The sequence below is a fragment of the Leopardus geoffroyi genome, chromosome A1 (genome assembly GCF_018350155.1).
Source record: "Leopardus geoffroyi isolate Oge1 chromosome A1, O.geoffroyi_Oge1_pat1.0, whole genome shotgun sequence".
Lineage (NCBI taxonomy): Eukaryota > Metazoa > Chordata > Mammalia > Carnivora > Felidae > Leopardus > Leopardus geoffroyi.
Window position 1 is genome coordinate 182,999,893 of NC_059326.1, and position 19,752 is coordinate 183,019,644.

Genomic DNA, 19,752 nt, shown 5'->3' on the forward strand with positions numbered 1-19,752 from the left:
AAAGGAAGAAGAAGAATTGGTTCATGGCTGTGCCTATCAGCCACCCATGTGGGCCCAGCCATCAGCTGTGGTTGCCAAGCAGACAGCTAAAAACACCTAAGCAGGACAGGACCGGACAAAGGTAGATCTTTCTATGACATCATGGAGAGATGACTGACTTCAGAGCTCCCAGACTCCACAGCTTCCAGCTGCGTCATTGTCCATGTGTCACCCCTAGAGTCATTTTTGCCATCAGGATAGCTGAAGCTTATGGGCCTCTCCTTGTGGCACTTCCTAGTCTTCCCAGGGTTTTAGCTGAGGCCCAGGGATCATCACTGCCTTAAGGGCAGGCTGCTTAGGGGGTACCCATGGGGGATGATCTTGCCATGCATTCTCCAGCTCCATAGGGCTTTACCAGGGGCTTTTCAAACCCAACATACTCCAGGATATCCCTGAGCACATCTTCCTGTCCATACACCAACCTACCAAAATGGTCATAAATGGCCAGAGTATGCTGGGTGTGCATGCAGATGATGAGCTGGCCATACATGTTGCTCTGGTGCAATAGACTTGAACAGTGAAGTTGAACCACCAGGCGTGGATCTAAAGATCCTATGAAGCTCCAGCAGATAATCATATATTTGATGTCCCAGACCATGTCCGGAAAAAAAAATTTTTTTTCAGTCACCAAGGTGTGAAACCAGTCATGGTCTGAGTTATTTAGACAAAGGTGAGCTTCAGTAAAGATATCCTTAGCTTTTTCAGGATTAGGATTACGTTCTCTAATCCTCCATATTGAGAAATTTGATGCCAATCTCTTCTTCAATCTCTCACTTCTCTGTGCCAATCGTTCCTTTGAAAGAGAGGACAAGTGAGTATCACCCTCTCGAGGAACAACGATGTCAAAGATACCAGCCGTACAGGCGAAACGTAGGGGATGCTCCAAACATTCTGGAGGAGTGGCCAGTCCTGCTTTCCGGGCATGTTTTATAAACTCCATTTCTGATTTGTATTTGGGTTCATAAGTAGAAGGTGTGAAATGTTTCTTAACCCTCACTGGAACTACAACTGTGGACTGAACCACCAGGACTGGCTGCCAAGACCACCACACTAAAGCTTTGGATAAACAAAGCAAACCCCATGGTGTGAGGGCTGCCACTTTTTTCCTTAAAATATACTTTAATACTTTTAAAAAGCAGAAAGGAGGAACAATCAAAGATCAGAGGGACAAAGAACAATCATGACAAAATTATATAAAATGTTAATGAACTAAATGCTGTCAGTAAAAGTCAGAAATTGTCAAAATACACACACAAGAAAGACTCAATAATATAATGTATGTTGTACATTATAAATAATGCATATGTAATACAAATCTACAAATATAACTTAAATAAAAAGACAGGTTAAAAGCAAATAGACGGTAATAGACATCATGCAAAGAGTAAGCAAGTAGACTAAATGGCTAAATTAAGAGCAGGAAAAAAAAATTCAAGACAAAAAATATTACTGTAGAAAAGACATTTAAAAATGATAAAAGATTTAATTCATGAAGATGATATAATAATTTTAAGTATGGGCACATCTAGTGATGGAAATTCAACATATGTGAGATACAAATTAACTGAATTAAAAATAGGAAAAGATAATACCAAACATATAGCCAGAGATTTAAACAGAATTCTCAGCACTAAATAGAACATAAAAACAAAACAAAACAAACAAAAAAACAGTAAAAATGGAGATTATTTCAATAGTACTAGCAACCATATTCAGCTAATATTTTTTTCAACTTATAAAATAAACCAACTGCAGAAAATACATTTCTTAATTGTATGTACTGTATTCTCTAAATAGTCAAATCTGTTGTCTCATACAAGAAACTTAAGTTTTAAAAATTGCATCTATATAGAGTATGTTGCTACTACAAAGGAATTAAATTTTAAAAACCAGCATATTTAAGAATGCTAAACTATTTCTATATTAAGCAACACACATTTTTTTAAATTTTAATGTTTATTTTTGAGAGAGAGAGAGACAGCGCATGAGCAGGGGAGGGGCAAAGAGAGGTAGACGCAGAATGTGAAGCAGGCTCCAGGCTCTGAGCTGTCAGCACAGAGCCTGACATGGGGTTTTAACCCATGGACTACAAGATCATGACTTGAGCCAAAGCCAGTTGCTTAACTGACTGAGCCACCTGGGTGTCCCTAAACAACACATTCCTTAAATATCAAGGATCAAATAATAAAAAATAATAATGAAAAATAAAGTATTTTAAACCGAAAATATTTTGTTATTTATAATAAAAGTATATAAAAATTTAGGATGCCAGTAAAGCAGTGCTTTGAGGAAAATTTATAGCATTTAAGGTTTACTTTAGAAAATAAGAAATATTTTAAAATGATGACCTATGGTTTTACTTTAAGCATTTAGAAAAAAATAAAGAAATGCAAACTACAAGAAGCCAACGGAAAGAGATAATAAAGATATAAGCTAAAGAAAGAAAATTTTATATGCCACAAGTAATTTTTTGCAAAGAATTTCGAAAAGAATCACAACACAACTAATTAGTTCAGCCAGACTAATCAAGGGGATAAAAGAGTGTAAGTGAGTGAGAGAACACACAATTATCAGTATCAGGAATGAAAGAAATGTTATCATTAGTAAAATTATAGACAAAAGACATCAAATGGATGAAATAATTATGAACAATTTCATTACCACAAATTTGACAATCTAGATAATGTGAAAATAATCCCTTAAAAATTACAAAAATAAGACAAATTTAAATGGAAAAGATAGATCACTTAGTATAAAAAAAAATGGGATTTGTTACAGTAGATATTTTTTAAAAGATCCACAAAGAAAATTCCAGGTGCAGAATTGAATTCTGCCCAAATTTTAAGGTAAAAATAAAAGCTATTTTATACAAAATCTTATTGAAACTTGAGAAAGAACACTTCCCAACCATATTTATGAGGAGAGTGTAATTTTAATACCGAAATCTGTCAAAAATAGTACAAAATAAGACAATTACAGCCCTCCGTCTTTCATGAAAATAGATCAAGTTATTTCACATTATTAGAAAGTCAAACCAATAAATATATACTAGGGTAATACAGCAAGATCTGGTAGAGTTTATCAGGAAGGCCAAACCGGCTTCAATATTGAAAAATAATGTAATTTACCATTTAACAGAATGAAGCACTAAAAACACAATAGGTAAATAAAATATATTGATAAAATTCAGATTTATGATTAACAACAAGATTTATGATTAACAACAACAACAACCAACACCTCTTAACCCACTACTAATAGAAGGAAACTTCCTCAATGTGATAAAGAGCATCTATTTGTTTCTTTAGAACTACAGCCAACACCCCTGCAATCAGGGTCAAGGGCAAGGATGCCCACTCTCACTAGTTCTTACAACATTGTCCTGGATATCTTAGCTCTAAATATGATGCATTAACATAAAAGTTATCAAGATTCCAAAGAATGAAACAAACTGTTTTTATTTGCTGATGAAATAAGCATTTACAAAGAAAATCCTAAAGTATTGACAAAACAACTGTTAAAATTAATATCTTAGGATCCAAGGTTAAAAAAGTCAACTGTCTTCTAATATGCCAGCAAGAGATAACTTGTAAATCAAAGTTTAAAGATTTATCTTACAATAGTTTCCAAAAATTGTAAAACATTTAGGTTAAATATAAATTAACAGATCTCTTCCCAGAAAATTAAACATTGCTGGGAGAAAATAAAGAAGAATCTAAATGAATGGGACAGTGTACTATATTCATGGGTTTTAAAACTCAACATTGTTGACATGTATTTTTCCCCAAATTGATCCATGAGAACAATCTCAATCATTATCCCAAAAGCCTATTTTGTAAAACTCGTCATGCTAATTCTTAAATTCATGACATTGCAAATAACTAAAATATCTAAAACAATCTTCAAATAAACGAATAATGTGGAAAGACTTCCACTACTTGACATCAAGACTAAAAATAAAGCTACAGTAATCAACACAGTATGATACTGAAATAAATACTGCTGAATAGATAAATGGAAAAAAAAAAGTCCAGAAATTGTTGCACACAAATGGTCATTTTTCTTAAAGAAAGGTACTAAATCATTCCATTTCAGAAAAGAAACTCTTTCCAAAAAATAGTTCTGGAAAAACTGAATACTGACATAATAAAGAAATATCATTATCTCCTACAGTACACAAAAATAATTCAGGATTCATCAGCGATCTTATTACAAAGTGTAAACTGTAAACCTTTACAAGAAACCATAGACAAATATCTTCATCATTTGGAGCAGGCAAATGTTTTTATATGGATTATAGAAGGCAAGAGATTTAATAGGAAAGAAGAAGTTAGACTGTACCAAACTAAATAAGCTGTATTTTCTCTAAAGACATTGTTAATAAAGTTAATAAGCTACAAACTTGGAGAAATTATATATATATTATGTAAATATATATAAATGTCATGCCTGCATGACATATATAAAACTTATAACACAATAATAAAAAAGAAACCTCCTTCCCTAAAATAAGCAAAATATTTTAACAGACCTTTCAGAAAGGGAGATATAGGAATGGCCCACAGGCACAGGAAAAAAAATTTCAATGTTGTTATTCGTTAGAGAAATGCACATATCAATCACAAAGAGATAAAATTTCATACCTACTAGAATGGCTAAAACTGAAAGGTAACATACAACAAATGTGCCATGAACGTGCAACAACTAAAACTCTAGTGTTTTGTTAATAGAAATGTTAAATAATATCTTTAGTTTTAACCAAGACAAATAAAAATGTTATATATGTACATAAATGAATTTTATAATAATGTCCAAAATAGTTGATCCCTGACAGCCAAGTATTATAAATGTCCTAGGTATACATCAACTGAAAAGTTTATAAGAAACCTATTTCATATTTATACAGTAGAATACTATCCGGCAATAAAAAGAAGACAGACCAAGCAACTTGGACATTTAGATATAGGTATTCATATATACACACATTATACATTTTTATGTATTTAAAATGAGATAAAAGTACATAATATATGCTTCAATTTATATGAACTCCAGAACAAGAAAAAAATGTTCTTCATTGAAAAAATAAACCCGAACAATATTTGTCTCTGGAGGGTGTAAATGGAAATTGACAGAAATCAAACTTAAGGACACTTTCTAGACTGACGAATGCAAACGTTCTTTTGAATCTTTGACAGGGGTTTGGGTTACAGAGTTAATTTGTACTTAGCAAAACTCAGTGAATCTATACTTATGAGACATCAATACTTGTTTTATTGCATGTAAATTTTAATTAAAAAAATACACATTGCACACAAATCTTGGACTCTAATGATGTGCCAGCTGAACAATTTAGTACATAGTATATTGATGTCTGAAATTTAGTGTGAAATTCACCCAAAATAGGATGAACTAATAGAGGGACGGAGATATGGATGCATAGGTACAAATGTGTTGATGTTTTTTTCTTAAAGATTATAGTTAAATATTAATGGTAAAGTTTGAGAAGAAGTGTGTGTGTGTGTGTGTGTGTGTGTGTGTGTCTGTGACTCAGCCATAAAATGAATGGCTGCCACAAGAATGAAATCTCACCATTTGTGACAACACAGATGGACCTAAGTATAATGCTGTATGAAATAGGTCCGAGAAAGACAAGCACTGTATGATTTCACTTATATGTGGAATTTAAAAAACAAACAAACCAACAAGCAAAATGAAACACAGAACTGGTGGTTGCCAGAAGAGATGGGGTCAGGGGATGGGCGAGATAGGTTAAGGGAATTGAAAGGTACAAACTTCCAGTTATAAAAATAAATAAGCCCGATGGATGTAAAGGATGACATAGGAAATATAGTTAATAATACTGTAGTAGCTTTGTATGGTAGCAATAAGTAGACTTACAGCAGTGATCATTTCATAACGTATATAAATGTTGAATCAATATGCTGTACACGTGATACTAATATAATATTGTATGTCAACTATACTTCCATCATATTAAGTTGGGAGGTGGGCATACAGATTCTCTGTCAATTTCTCCAACTTTGTTATGTGTTTGAGTACTTCTTAATAAAACATTGGAGGGGCACCTGGGTGGCTCAGTAGGTTAAGCGTCTGACTTCGGCTCAGGTCATGATCTCACGGTCTGTGAGTTTGAGCCCCGCATCGGGATCTGTGCTGACGGCTTGGAGCCTGGACCCTGCTTTGGATTCTGTGTCTCCCTCTCTCTCTGACCCTCCCCTGTCCATGCTCTGTCTGTCTCTGTCTCAAAAATAAATAAACGTTAAAAAAATTTATAAAAAAAGTAAAATATTGGAAAAAAGGAAGAAATCAATGGTAATAGGCATTTATATATTATAATTTTATAATTACTTACATACATATTAAATTTTAGAATTATTTTCCTTATTATCTAATTTTCACATACTGTATATTTGCATATCATTAAACACATACACACGTTTCCATATAGTGTACAGTAGCATCAATCAGCCAAATCTTTCAACTTAGATCAATCTCAGAAGCTCCATCAAATTAAAAAACAACAACAACAATCAAACCCCAAACAAAAGAGCTAACAGAAGCTGTTGAGAACATGGGAACATCCAAGGCAACCAGGACTTGAGGAACCAAGTTTTCCGAATAAAAGAAAAAGCTCCAAGATGAGCAAACGTTGTCAGTTTTTGTATTGAGCTCTTTGCTGAGCCTTAAGCTGTCTGGGATGAGGGACGGTGCCTTCAGTTTAGGACTTTCTGTGATCTGACAGGGATACAGGTATAAAACTGCATTTCAAGTTTACCAAGGAGGCCATGTCTTGAGGGGCCAAGATCCCAGAGCAATAAAGGATTGCAGAGTTTAGCATTATTTTTCCCCTCAAGCTATTTGTCAATTTCCAAGTCAGTGGGGAAGAGATTAAGAATCCAATGAGAAAACTGCATCTAAGAAGGAAGGAAACATAACAGCACTTTTGGTACTCTCGCTTTCCTGTGGCCACAAAAACTGGAGTTTGAAAATGCCAAAAAGGAGGAAATCTGCCAAACATCCTCCTTCTAGGCTTTCAGCTGAGAGCCCTGAGGGCTGTGCTTGAAATATATGTGCAAAGTGGAAATAGTTTAGACCTCAAAAGACTGAAGCACAGACTTAGACCATCTCAAACTCTGATTGCCTTTTGTCTAATGCCTGCCAGAAGAAAACTAAGTCCTCCCTGGAGGAAAACATCATACTCAAGAACCTCTATTTTTTTCCACACACTATCTTCAGAAATGAATTTTTAAATACTGGATGCACCACTTCCATTCAACATTGTACTGGAATTATCAGTTTAATAATAAGAAGGAGAAATCAAAATGTAAGGACTTGAACGAAAGAATACTGTCATTATTCTGAAAAAATAATTATGTGCATAAAAAATCTAAAGGAATCTAATTATTAGTAAGTAAATTTAGGTAGTTTGCAAAGGAGAATGTCAGGATACAAAAATCAAATATATTTCCATACACAAGCAACACACAACCAAAATTGAAAACTTAACACTTATGGCAGAGCACAGAGGAATTTTAGGGCAGTTAAAATACTCTGTATGATACTATAGTGGTGGATACATGTCATTATACACTTGCCCAAACCAGCATAATGTACAGAGTCAAGTGTGAACCATAATATAAACTATGGCCTTTGGGTGAGAATAATCTGTCAATGTAGGCTGATCAATTACAACCAATGTACCACTCTGTTGCTGGAAATGTTCATAATGTGGAGGACTATACATGTGTGGGGATAGAGGATATATGAAAAATCTGTGTCTTCCACTCACTTCTGCAATGAACCTAAAATTTCTCTAAAAATATAAAGATTTTTGGGGGCACTTGGGTGGCTCAGTCGGTTAGGCATCCGACTTCGGCTCAGGTCATGATCTCACAGTTCATGGTTCAAGCCCCGCATTGGGCTCTGTGCTGACAGCTCAGAGCCTGGAGCCTGTTTCAGATTCTGTGTCTGCCTCTCTCTCTGCCCCTCCTCTGTTCATGCTCTGTTTCTGTCTCTAAAATAAACATTTAAAAAATCTCTCTCTCTCTCTCTCTCTCTCTCTCTCTACATATATATATAAATCAATATATATATAATTAAATGTTTACACTAAGAGCATAAAACATCAAACATCTTTTTAAAACTCTGCAAGAGATGTGGGAAACCTCAACATAACTTTCTACAAAACACCAATGAAAAACTTAAAGCATTAAAACAAATTGAGCATTAGCTAAGATAATTTTGAATATGAACAAACTCAACAGCTTATGCTATCAGACATCAAGCTTTGCCATACTACAAAGCCACAGTATTAATAAAGTGTTGGTCTTATAAATGAATAGGAAAAAATAGTAATTTTTTAGACCTTTTATAAAGGTACTACTGACTAAAATGGGAAAAGGATGGTCTTTTCCATCAGTTGTGCTGGGTCAGTCCAAAACAAATATAAAAATGAATCTTGTTTATTTTAAATTATACATAAAAATAAATTACAGATAGTTTTTAGACTTGCATATGAATCTAAAATGATAATTTTTTTAGAAGATCACGAAAGTAACTAATTTCTAACTGTGGCATGAAAAGGTATTTCTTTATTTGGGTCCTAAGTCACTGACCATAAAGGAAAGACTGAAAAATTGTATTTCATTAACATTAGAAACTTCAATTCATCATGCCTCTCTTTCTGGGGGAAAAAAAAAGAAAAGTAGCTATTAACAGAGTGAAAAGACAGGAACGAAATATAGCCAACAATAAAAAAAGACTCTTGGTACAGTTAATCATCAGAAAGAGATAAATTAAAACTTTAATGGGAACAGATCTGCTGGAATGGCTAAAATATAAGCTTGACGATATCAAGTGTGGGTAAAAATATGGTTTAACTGGAATCCTAATACTTTGCTGGTGTGAATGTTAATTGGTAAAAGTCAATTGTTGTAAATTCCATCTCCTTACAATTCCATGCTTAGGTATATACCAAACAGAAAGGTGTATATTTAAGCACCATAAGACATATGAAAAGATGTCCATAGCAGTGTAATTTACAATACTTTTAAACAATAGAATGAATCAATTATGGCATATTTATCTAATGGTATTCTATAAACAAATGGAATGAAATCAATTTGTTTTACTCTATAACCTGGATGAATTTCAAAAACATACTGTTAAATTTAAAAAAAAAAAAAACAAAAAAGAGTACTCACTATAATCATTTCTTTATCTTCAAAAGCATATGAAGCAAACCAATGTTGAAATAACTCGGGAAAGTGGTTATTAACAGGGTGAGATTCATAGGACTGATAGGGAACACAGGTAGATTTCTGGGCTTATGGTAATATTCTATTTCTCCATCAGGACTGAAGTTACACAGATGTGTCCTCTTTTCATTTTTTTTTTAACATTTATTTATTTTTGAGAGAGACAGAGAGTGAGAAGGGAAGCGGCAGAGGGAGAGGAACACACAGAATGTGAAGCAGGCTCCAGGCTCTGAGCTGTCAGTACAGAGCCCGACACGGGGCTCAAACCCACAGACTGAGAGATCATGACCCGAACCGAAGTCGGAAGCCTAACTGACTGAGTCACCCAGGCACCTGTGTCCTCTTTTTAAAAAGTCATTGAGTTGATAAATATGGTATACAACTTTTCAGTAAGTATATTATACTTCAAGACAATTTTCCTAAAAATCAATGGTGTAAATGATATAGGTAAACCTCTAGAGAGAGGATTTATTTATTCATTCATTCATTCATTCATTCATTCAGAGAGAGCCACATGAGAGTAAGGGAGGATCAGAGAGAGAGAGAGAGAGAGAGAATCACCATCAGGCTCCATGCTGTCGGCACAGAGCCCAATATGGGGTTTGATCTCACAAACTATGAGATCAAGACCTGAGCTGAAATCAAGAGTTGGACACTTATCTGACTGAGCCACCCAGGCACCCCAGGTTAGGATTCCTATTTCTTACTACCAAAAGACAGAATGGTTTGAATATCTAGTCATCTGCATGTGAACTTTCTTTTAGTCTCTACAGATTAAATAAGAAATCAATGTAAATATTTTAGCATATTCCTGTAATTATTCATGCTTTCTCACCTATATATTTTTATACACCAAACAGGGTTCTAGAGTCTTTTTGAGAGCTTGGTCTTGCAATAGTAAGTTCTGTCTAGGCCCCTATAAATCTGATAAATGAACAATTCCAGAGGTGCTATTTGAATGGATGTTATTAAGAATATATGGTTCTAGAATGGGCATCAAAAGCTTTCTCACTTTCCATATAGGCCACAAGAAACACTTGCTCATTGCCTCATGTTGATATGCTTGTTAATTAGATCTTGCATTGTTGAACTTACTTTAAATTGAGATATGATTATTTGTATATATATACACACACATATTTGTATGTATATATATTATTTGTATATATATGTCGGCATGAGATAAAATGATCTGTATATGTGTATATATATATATATATATATATATATACATATATATGTATGTATGCATTATATATATGTAAATATATGTGTACTTTACTTATATATATGAATAGGCCTGTTTTCTTGGAATATACTATGCCAGATTACTAAAAGTTTTTAAAAATTTTGGTTTGAGGCTATGTAATTAACTAAACTATGGCACACTAATAGCCAAACAATGTGCCCTCAGTGTAAATGTGCCCTTTTATTTCATTTTCTGTCCTTAAGTAACTTGTAAACTGTGATACTTGGATACAAATTATTACAAATTTATTTTTAATTTTGTTTTGTTTATTCCCAAATGCAAAGCAACTAGGATCATAGTGATGCTACCTGTGGTTAAGAGTGACTGGTCATAGCCAGGCTCCTGGAATATATTATTACTACATTTGTGATATGATTTGTAATGGGAAAAAATAAATAGCAAAAGCATATGATTATTTCTGTAATTTAACTTACATTTTCTAAAACCGGTAATAACTAGTGTAATTTAGATCTCATAAAAGAAACAGAGATGCTCTACTGAATCTAAAATCAAAGCCCATGAAAACCTTTTATACACAATGTAAACAGACATGTTTAATATAAGCATCTGCCAATCTAATCTGATAATTTTGCTCATGTTGTATTTTTTGCCCATTTGGCATGTTTTTATGCAGCAATTTATATACAACACTGTATCAGCATATATGGGGTATACAACCAGCTGTGTCCTATTATATAATTTACAGGAAAAAAAATAACAAAGAAAATTGCTTTATAATGAAATATGAGGGAAAATTCTAAGATGAGAAACCTGTTGACCTATTTTCCAGTTGAGCCGACAAGGGCATATCCTGTACCTAGACCTTGGCCTGTAATGTTGACTACTCTTACCCAGATTGGCCTATCTGCTCCAAAGCAAAACTTACAACATTTGCTTCACAAATGAGCCTACCACTTTAAGCCAATCTTTGCAAAACAGGAAACAGCAGCATGCACTTTACTCCCCAAAAGAGTATTGTTTCTGGAAAATTTTCCCCCCAATCAGAAAATTGTAGTTCATAGTAAACAGAGTAAACAGTGATGGTGAGTAACAATGTACAATCAGAAACATGCATGAGATGAGCAGCTGCCAGTCGTTAGCACAGTTTCTGTTCACTGTTTTCCAAAGTACTGTTTATATTACTGTGGTGGGGGGGGGCGGTGGATCAAGAGAATAAAATTGTACAAAATGAGTATGGGTCATAGTCCTCCTCTAAGTGCCGTTCCTCCCATCTTCCACCTCCAATTAATTTCTCCCATATGTTTATTTGGTGAGCTTTTTCAAGTAAGAATCCTTTGATCAGCTATCAGTCCATCAGCTCCATTCACGAGTAAACATCTCCTGCATCTTTCTTAGGTTTTAGTAGTCCATTGTCTTACAATATTTTAGACATCTTGTCAAGATTTTCTCTTCTGCAAGATGACCACAAAGTAATTCATTTTTCTGATGACATTTAATTTTTGTGTAACTCTCTTTATTTTTGTGCAAGTCTCATCAGTCAAGTTTGTTCTATTTGATGGCCTATGTCATTATACCTACAGTATGGTGTTACACCCCTCTGTAACTGTTGTCTGTATCCAGAGGTTAATAAATGTGTTTTCAAAAAGCTCCAAGGTGGCTCTAATACACATTCTATCAGATTCGAGTCAATGACTTAATAGATAGAATGCACTTGTCTAATGGACTACCAGTGTTTCTGGTTACGGACTGTGATTTGCCCTCAAGGATTAACACAGCAGTTTCCCTCTATGAGTTAACCTCCTATGTGGTTTGATCACAGACACAATGCTGATCATAGTGGTTGTAAGTATTTCGGTTCATGATTGTGGATCCCAGAGTATATTAATATCATGGCATTCTGAGACATTTCTTTTGAGTGTGCCTTTTGGTTAACATGGTTCTGTCTTGCAATTTGTAAGACTTTTTAAGAAGAGGATCAGATTCTGGAGTATAATAACTTCCTTGCCATATGGCTCTGAGTTGACTAGCTTTGTTTAACCTTTCATCATTTGAAAACAGCACCATTTTATCTTCTACTGTCAAGAGATTAACTCTAGGGGTGCCTGGGTGGCTCAGTCGGTTAAGTGTCTGGCTCTTGGCTTCGGCTCAGGCCATGATCTCAGGGTTTGTGGGCTTGAGTCTGCACCAGGCTCCATGCTGACAATGCAGGGCCAGCTTGTATTCTCTCTCTCCTTCTCTCTCTCTCTGCCCCTATCCTGCTTGCTCTCCCTCCCTCTAAATAAATAAATAAACTTAAAACAAAACAAAACAAAAAGATTAACTCTCAATTAACTGCTCTTTCTACTAAAACCATCAAGTTTTTATAACATTTATCCTTAAGTCACGGGGCAGGCCACACACTAACCAGATTTGTGCAATGGTGGACATTTTTAGTGCCCTTTACACCTATCTAGTTCCCTTCTAGTATTCCCTACCTTCTCATAATCATACCCAGAATTTTACAATTGCAAATAATAATTACTAATAAAAATAGTACAATAGAAGTTAATATGTTGAACAATTTTCTATGTTCCAAAACTATATGCGCTCAGCACTCTGCAATATTTAATTTCCACAAAACCCTCTAGTGGAGGTACTCTTATTTCCCCTGTTTTATAGATAACAAAACCGAGGCACAGAGAGGTTAAGCAACTTTCAGGAAGTAATGTAGTTCAACAGGTCTAGCCCAGGCTTGCTTGTTATCACCTTCATTGCAGCACTGTGCTGATTCAGAGGCCAATATTACTAAGCAAACACACTCACAGGTCAACGTGCTACTATTCACAAAGATGCTTTGAGACTTAGGTTTTGGTTTAGAAGGGGCATCTTAAAGGGAGGGGGTGTTAGGTATTGCTGGAAGATCAGGAAAGTAGTAAGTTTTAGATAAACAGAATTACTAGTCACCTTTCATACCAGATTATGTTAAACTGTTGCCCAATTTACCCACAGCATAGGAGATCAGCCATATGTGGTGATTTCAGTGTAGGGAATTAAAATGCTGTTTTATCATCTCCCATAGGAAAATAACAATTCTTCTGATAACTATTATCACCGAACATGTACTATTTACCAGTTACTGTCCAAAGCATTTTAGCTTCATATAAAAATTTGGTGTGTGGAGACAATGGTGAGGGTCACTAATAGTGGATATAATATCATCTTTGGGGAAGTAAGCTATTAAAATCCATACACAATGGATGTGACAGATATTTCTTACAAATTCATGAATGGAACAATCAGGAATATTCTTACCTATGACACCCGTGAACTGAGGAAAAAATTTCAAGGATACAGGACAGGAATGTTATCACAATTGAAAAACTGAATCATGTAGAGTATGCTCTGTTCTGAGCAAGGTTGTGATCAGGCAGAGGAAAATTTAGACTGCTTCAGCCACAGAGCTTGAACAAACAACAAACATAGTGACACATGGAAACATTGGCAGGCCCCACCCCAGTACCATGAGGGAGGTGGTGGCCAGTGACAGACCTCCTTGAATTGCTACCCACCTGACATACATATGTGTTACAGAGATTTGAGTCCAGCAAGCTATCAGAGCCAAAAGGCAAACATCTGAAATATATAAATGGCATCTACTTTTCTGATTTAATACTTAATGGGCAAACATGATTATACACTTTTAACATGTGGCTTTCTTTTTAGAGAATGTGCTATTTAGATTGATACTAACATCTGGTGTGTTTGATAGTTGTTTTCCCTATTGTAGATTAATATACGGGCATGTTGACATATATATGTAGTTAAGGCTCTACTGGCAAGTAGGTTTAGACGGATAATTTGAGTCAATCCATAGGTAACCAGTAAGTTCAAGAAAACAAAATTCTGAGCCAGCAGGAAAGCAGGTCAGATTAGTTCCTAGGGTGAATGTCATTTAGTGAGACATAATGGCTTGCCCTCACCTGGATAAGACTCCTTCTGCACATCTGGTTTCCATTAGCCATTGCATTTTAACTGTAATGCTTTGTAATTATCACTGCATAGGACTCATTAGCTTTGTTTTTACTCAAGAGGAGACTGAGGATCACAGAGATAAAATAACTTCCTCCAGGTTAATCAACTAGGAAGGACAGAACCAAATACTGAACACAGAACTGTTGGGCTGAAAATTCCACATTCTTTTCACTCTTAGATAGGGTGCATTCCCTGAAAGAAACAAAGTTACACATCATTGATGTGGAGAGAATAATATGCCTTAAAAAGGATTCATTGTGAAAACTCTGGCAAAAGCCAAAAGCAACCAAATCAGAGAACTTAACTAATAGGTATATTTTCAAGAGTTTCCATTTCCTATTTTTTTGTCAGTTTCCAGGAGGATTAAAAAAAAAATCTTAAAGCTGTGTTCATAACAGACACCCACAGGGGAAACACAGTGCCCCCTTACTGCTCACACAAGTGGGTTTACTTATCAGAAGGCTGTTGCCTAAATAAGGAAATGCAAGCTGATAGCCCCTTCTCATATCCAGTGTCTACAATTATTCTAGACATAGGCAAGAAGCAACAAATTGGCAGAAGACTCATAAGGAAAAAATACATTTGTAAGAAGAGATTATTCATTATGCTAAATTGCATTTGTCTTTCATGAAAAAAGGAGGGAGTATTAATATCACAACTCAAATGACTCTCTCCCTTCACATAAAGCTTATTTTTCAGATTTTTTGAGCCAAATTGCACTGTCAGAGAATCGCTCCAAATTTCATAACCATTATTATGACTCAGGAACATTATGAACTACTCAAAGTAGAGTTTGCCTTAGGCACAATTGTGAAATAAGTGAAATACATCTTCTGGGTCCTTACTGTTCTTTCTCTAGATTTTCCCACGCCTTCTGGCACTGCCTGCTGCTGCCTCTGTTTTATTGTTTCTGTTAATGGAAGAGTTATCAGTCATTTACACTTTAGCATGAATACATGTGAATTAGCATAATGAGTGCCCTTCTTTATTTAGGGTAAGCTCATTTTAAGAATTATCTCAGGTTGTGAAATAAAAAGCTGTGTTAAAAATTTTAAGACATCAGGGACAAGATGGAAGAGCTCTTGAAGAAATCATGAAGAGATCTTTTGTATCGTTCCTGAAATGATACTATAAAGGCAATCATCTACAGAAATGATGATAAATAACTGGTGAATATTTTAACTGCAATGTCTCTTAAATTAACTCTGTATCTAAAAACTAAGACTTTCAAGGAAAGATAAAGGCAGGTGTTATCTTGCAATAACACAACTTTAGGTAGAAATTTAAACCTACCATTAGTCCTTTCTATTTTTCATGTTTGCCCCTTCCTCTTCTGTTAGGAGCACAGAGCCCTTTCTTTCCATTCCACACACAGTTTCTGCCTTGTCAAGCATTGGTCACTGATTCCCATTATTTCTTATTCTCAGTGATGCATTCCCTACCAACCAAGTTTTCCATTTCTCAGGGACATATTTTCAACAAATGACTATGTTAGATAGCAATCTGATAAATTACTGTTTACCAAAATGGGCATGACTTAAAACTGCTTAAGGTTTAGCCATCCATATTCTTAAAGCTGTTCCTTTGTCAATATGGTCTTGCTAACCAAATGAAATGGGGCCTACCTTAAGGTTTTCAACTACAGGCATATAGCAGATATTCATTAACAGGTATATGGGCAAGTCACCTTCCCTACTTCATACCAGCAACAAAAATAGCAAGACCGAGACCAACAAGAGTAAGAGCACTGGAGAAGCAGTACGACCACTAAGACAGGACATGCGATTTTCTACTCTAGGTATGTGCAAGATTGAAGCCACTTTGATGGGACTGTGGCAAGAATGGTATAAATTAAACTCTCTGTTTGCCACACAGTCATTTTATGCATGGCGTGCAGTATTCCATAAACATCTGCGAAGCTCCCAGTCATTAGGAGGGTTAGAGGATGCAGAAATGACTGTCAACATCAAATGGTACTGGAATGATTGGATTTGCAGACAACCCCCACCTATTCATCACAGTCGGGTGCTTTAGAATTATTCCAATCACATTTTAAGTCCATCACTGCTAAAGCTTCCTGGAACAATCTGTAGGATTCTACCTCTCTTCTAGTAGATACATTGTCTCTCACTTCCATAACCCAGCAATGTCTAGAGTTTTTGATCTCAACTGCTGAAAGGAAGTTTGGATTAAAATCTTTAAGCACTTACAGAAAATGAAGTGAATCCTTTTCCTATACGGGCATAACAAAAAGTAGCTGTGTGCATGCAGATACAATTCTCTTTCTCAGTCTAGCAGTTCAGATCCCATGACCATTCCTCTTTGATCTTCCTCATGGTCTTGCTATCACTTTGAAGCAGCATGGCACGCACTCTGGGTACCAGCTTATTAAATACAGGTTATTGTTAAAAGAAAATTCCGACTGAGACTGAGCTGATTCATGTATGGTCTCCCTTGTTTACTAAGAATACTTTTGACTGGAAAATATTAAAAGGAAGCCTGCTTTTCATTTTTTTTAAAGAAGTTTTAACTCCCTTTTATTTAGGAAAAAGAAAATCTTTGAAGTAAAATTTCACCGATCACTTCCCAAATTTGTTTAATCCCAAAGCCTTTGTACTTGAAGATAGTTCTGCACACAAGTGACTCAGTTAAATATATATCCTACAGTCCCATTAACTAATATTGTCATATTTTTCTTAAAAACAGAGCTTGCATAACCTATGTGTCATTGGAAAGAGTGGAGGGATTTGGAAACACTGATTGTCTTACCTGCATCAATCAGGTTTTATAGCTTATCATTTTTCATAAAAGCAAAACATGAAAAATTACATATAATTATAAAATGCTATTTGTTCAAATTCCCAAATAGATATAATAATCAAATTATCATACTTCAAAAATCACATTACATATGCATACAGAGAGAGATGTATATATAGGTATGTACTCACACTTGTGAAAGTTTGGATTCTGAGTCAAACAGACCTGTGTTTTAGGCATTTTATATACTATATGACCTTGAAAAGGTTTTTTTTTTTTTTTTTTTAACATCGCTGGACCTCCATTTCCTCTTCTATAATGTAAGATTGCTGAACGTATCCTGAAAAGCTGTCGTGAGGGTGACAAATCAGGAACATGACTACTGGCGTACCTGACATTGAATAGGTAGGTTCTAATAAATAGGTGCTGCTGCTGCTGCTGCTGCTATACATGCTGCTTGCGAGGTCATTAAGCAGCCTGAAGTAAATAAATACCCTTATCCACTCACACAGGTTGTTTCTGTGTGAAGTAGCACCACAGGAAAACATATCTTTAATGCAGAACACCTGCCCCTAAGACTTTCAATTTGGGGTCTGTATCGTATAGCCTGTTTTCCTTTGTCCTTCCCACCTTAATAACTATGGTTTGTGTTGCCTATGGAGGTCTCATAAGCTTCTAGTTATACCTGTTTTGGCTATTCTGGAGCAGGCTGACCTACCCTTTGGAACTCTCCAATTTGAATTTCAATTATGGTACAGTCCTTTAATTAAAGTCAAACTATCTCAAATACATTTTAGATATTTTATGATCATCCATCTAGATACTCTATTGAGGCAGTCAGCAACCACAGGTGAATAATTTTACTAACGTAACTAATGATAATTCTCTTACCAGATGCCTTCTGGAAAAAAAAAATCCTAAAGAAAATACACTATGGTGAAGACATAGATTTATATAATTAGTATATTCTCATATCCAACAAATACACGGCTTAGTTATTCCTATCATTATACTGAGATTATAAACCTCATGGTGTCATGCTCTGCCTCACCCTATTCATTGACAAAATAACATGGGCTATATCAACCCATCTATATCCCAAATCAATTATTTATTAAACCCTTGCTATGTGTGTCCCATTATGGTAAGTGTTGTGGCTGCATCTGTAATGCTTTATGCCATTAAAATGGTTCTAGTAAAGGCTTGCAGATTCTCACATTACATGCCAGGCTTGGACTCTCATCCCCCATATGCCATTCATTAAGTGTGAAGGTTTGAACAGTATCTGGAGTTTATTTGCTTCCATTTTCTCATCTGTGTAACAAGGAGACTGAATCAGATGATGTCTCAGATTCTATGATCCTCCTCCTCTTTCCTGAGATGCTAGGTGAGATTTCCTGCATGGTTCATGGAACACACTCCTTGCTCTAGCCATCGCCAACTACATTCATATTTATCTCACTTCCAGGATTTTGCTAGTGTTAAAACTTTCCATGGAGCATATCCCTCTGCCCTTTACCAGGGTAACTCCCAACTCATCCTTTAGGTTCCGATTCAAAGGTCATTGGTTTGCCCAGTGTCTTCCATAATCCCCTCTCACCACACTAAGTTAAATGCTCCTCTTTTGTGCCCACAGCATCTTAAACTCCATCCATTGCTTATAATATTCATTACACAGGGCTGTCGTATTCATTTGTCTAACTGAATTCTTCCCTCAGTGGTTGGTTTTGTGCCTTACTTATACATTAGGTTTTTGCCTTTAGGGTAGGATCAGGCTTATACTAGATGTTCAAAGATTATTTCTTAAATGAATTCAGAGTTGAATTTTGTTTTAAATCCTTCAATGGCTGCCACATGGACACTGTGCTACTCTTTCCAGACTCTCCTTTAGAAAGGAGGAGCTCACCCCGTTAGTTGAAGACAACACAAGAACTGTCAGTAGTATCTCTCTCCAGGAACTGCCCTGGCAGATGGCTACCATGCCTTCCCACGTACAGCCTGCATGCAATGATTGGTTGACACAGGGTTATAAAAGCCCAGCCACTTTGCCTAAATGCAAAACAATTTAAAGAGCAATTTTAGTCTCACATTGCCCTATGGGAAAAGCTGAGGGAAACATGTGAGGCAAAAGCACTGCAGTTCATTTCCTGTAAGTGCCCAACCCTATTCTCATCACTTTAAGTGTTGTGCTCTAAAGCAATCTGCAACACACTTCCTGCCTGCAAAACTCCATTTCAGAGCTTGTTGTCCAAAGAATCTGACTTTTGACACCCTAAGTCTGAGAATAAAATCTCAAACCCTGTACAACCATGACTGATTTCTTTCCTTCTTCTATAACCTAGTCTCATCACCATGTCACTCTTTTTTCAATCATACTGTTTGTCCTTCTTTACATTCTGAAACTTTTTCACCTTACCTGGATCTTTTACTTTTAGTCCCTAGGATTCTAGT

General features: G+C 35.5%; 1 pseudogene; it reads right to left on the reverse strand.

Moving 5' to 3' along the window:
• Positions 1-231: 231 nt before the first annotated feature.
• LOC123581866 lies at positions 232-17,753 on the reverse strand (annotated as a pseudogene).
• Positions 17,754-19,752: the final 1,999 nt, after the last annotated feature.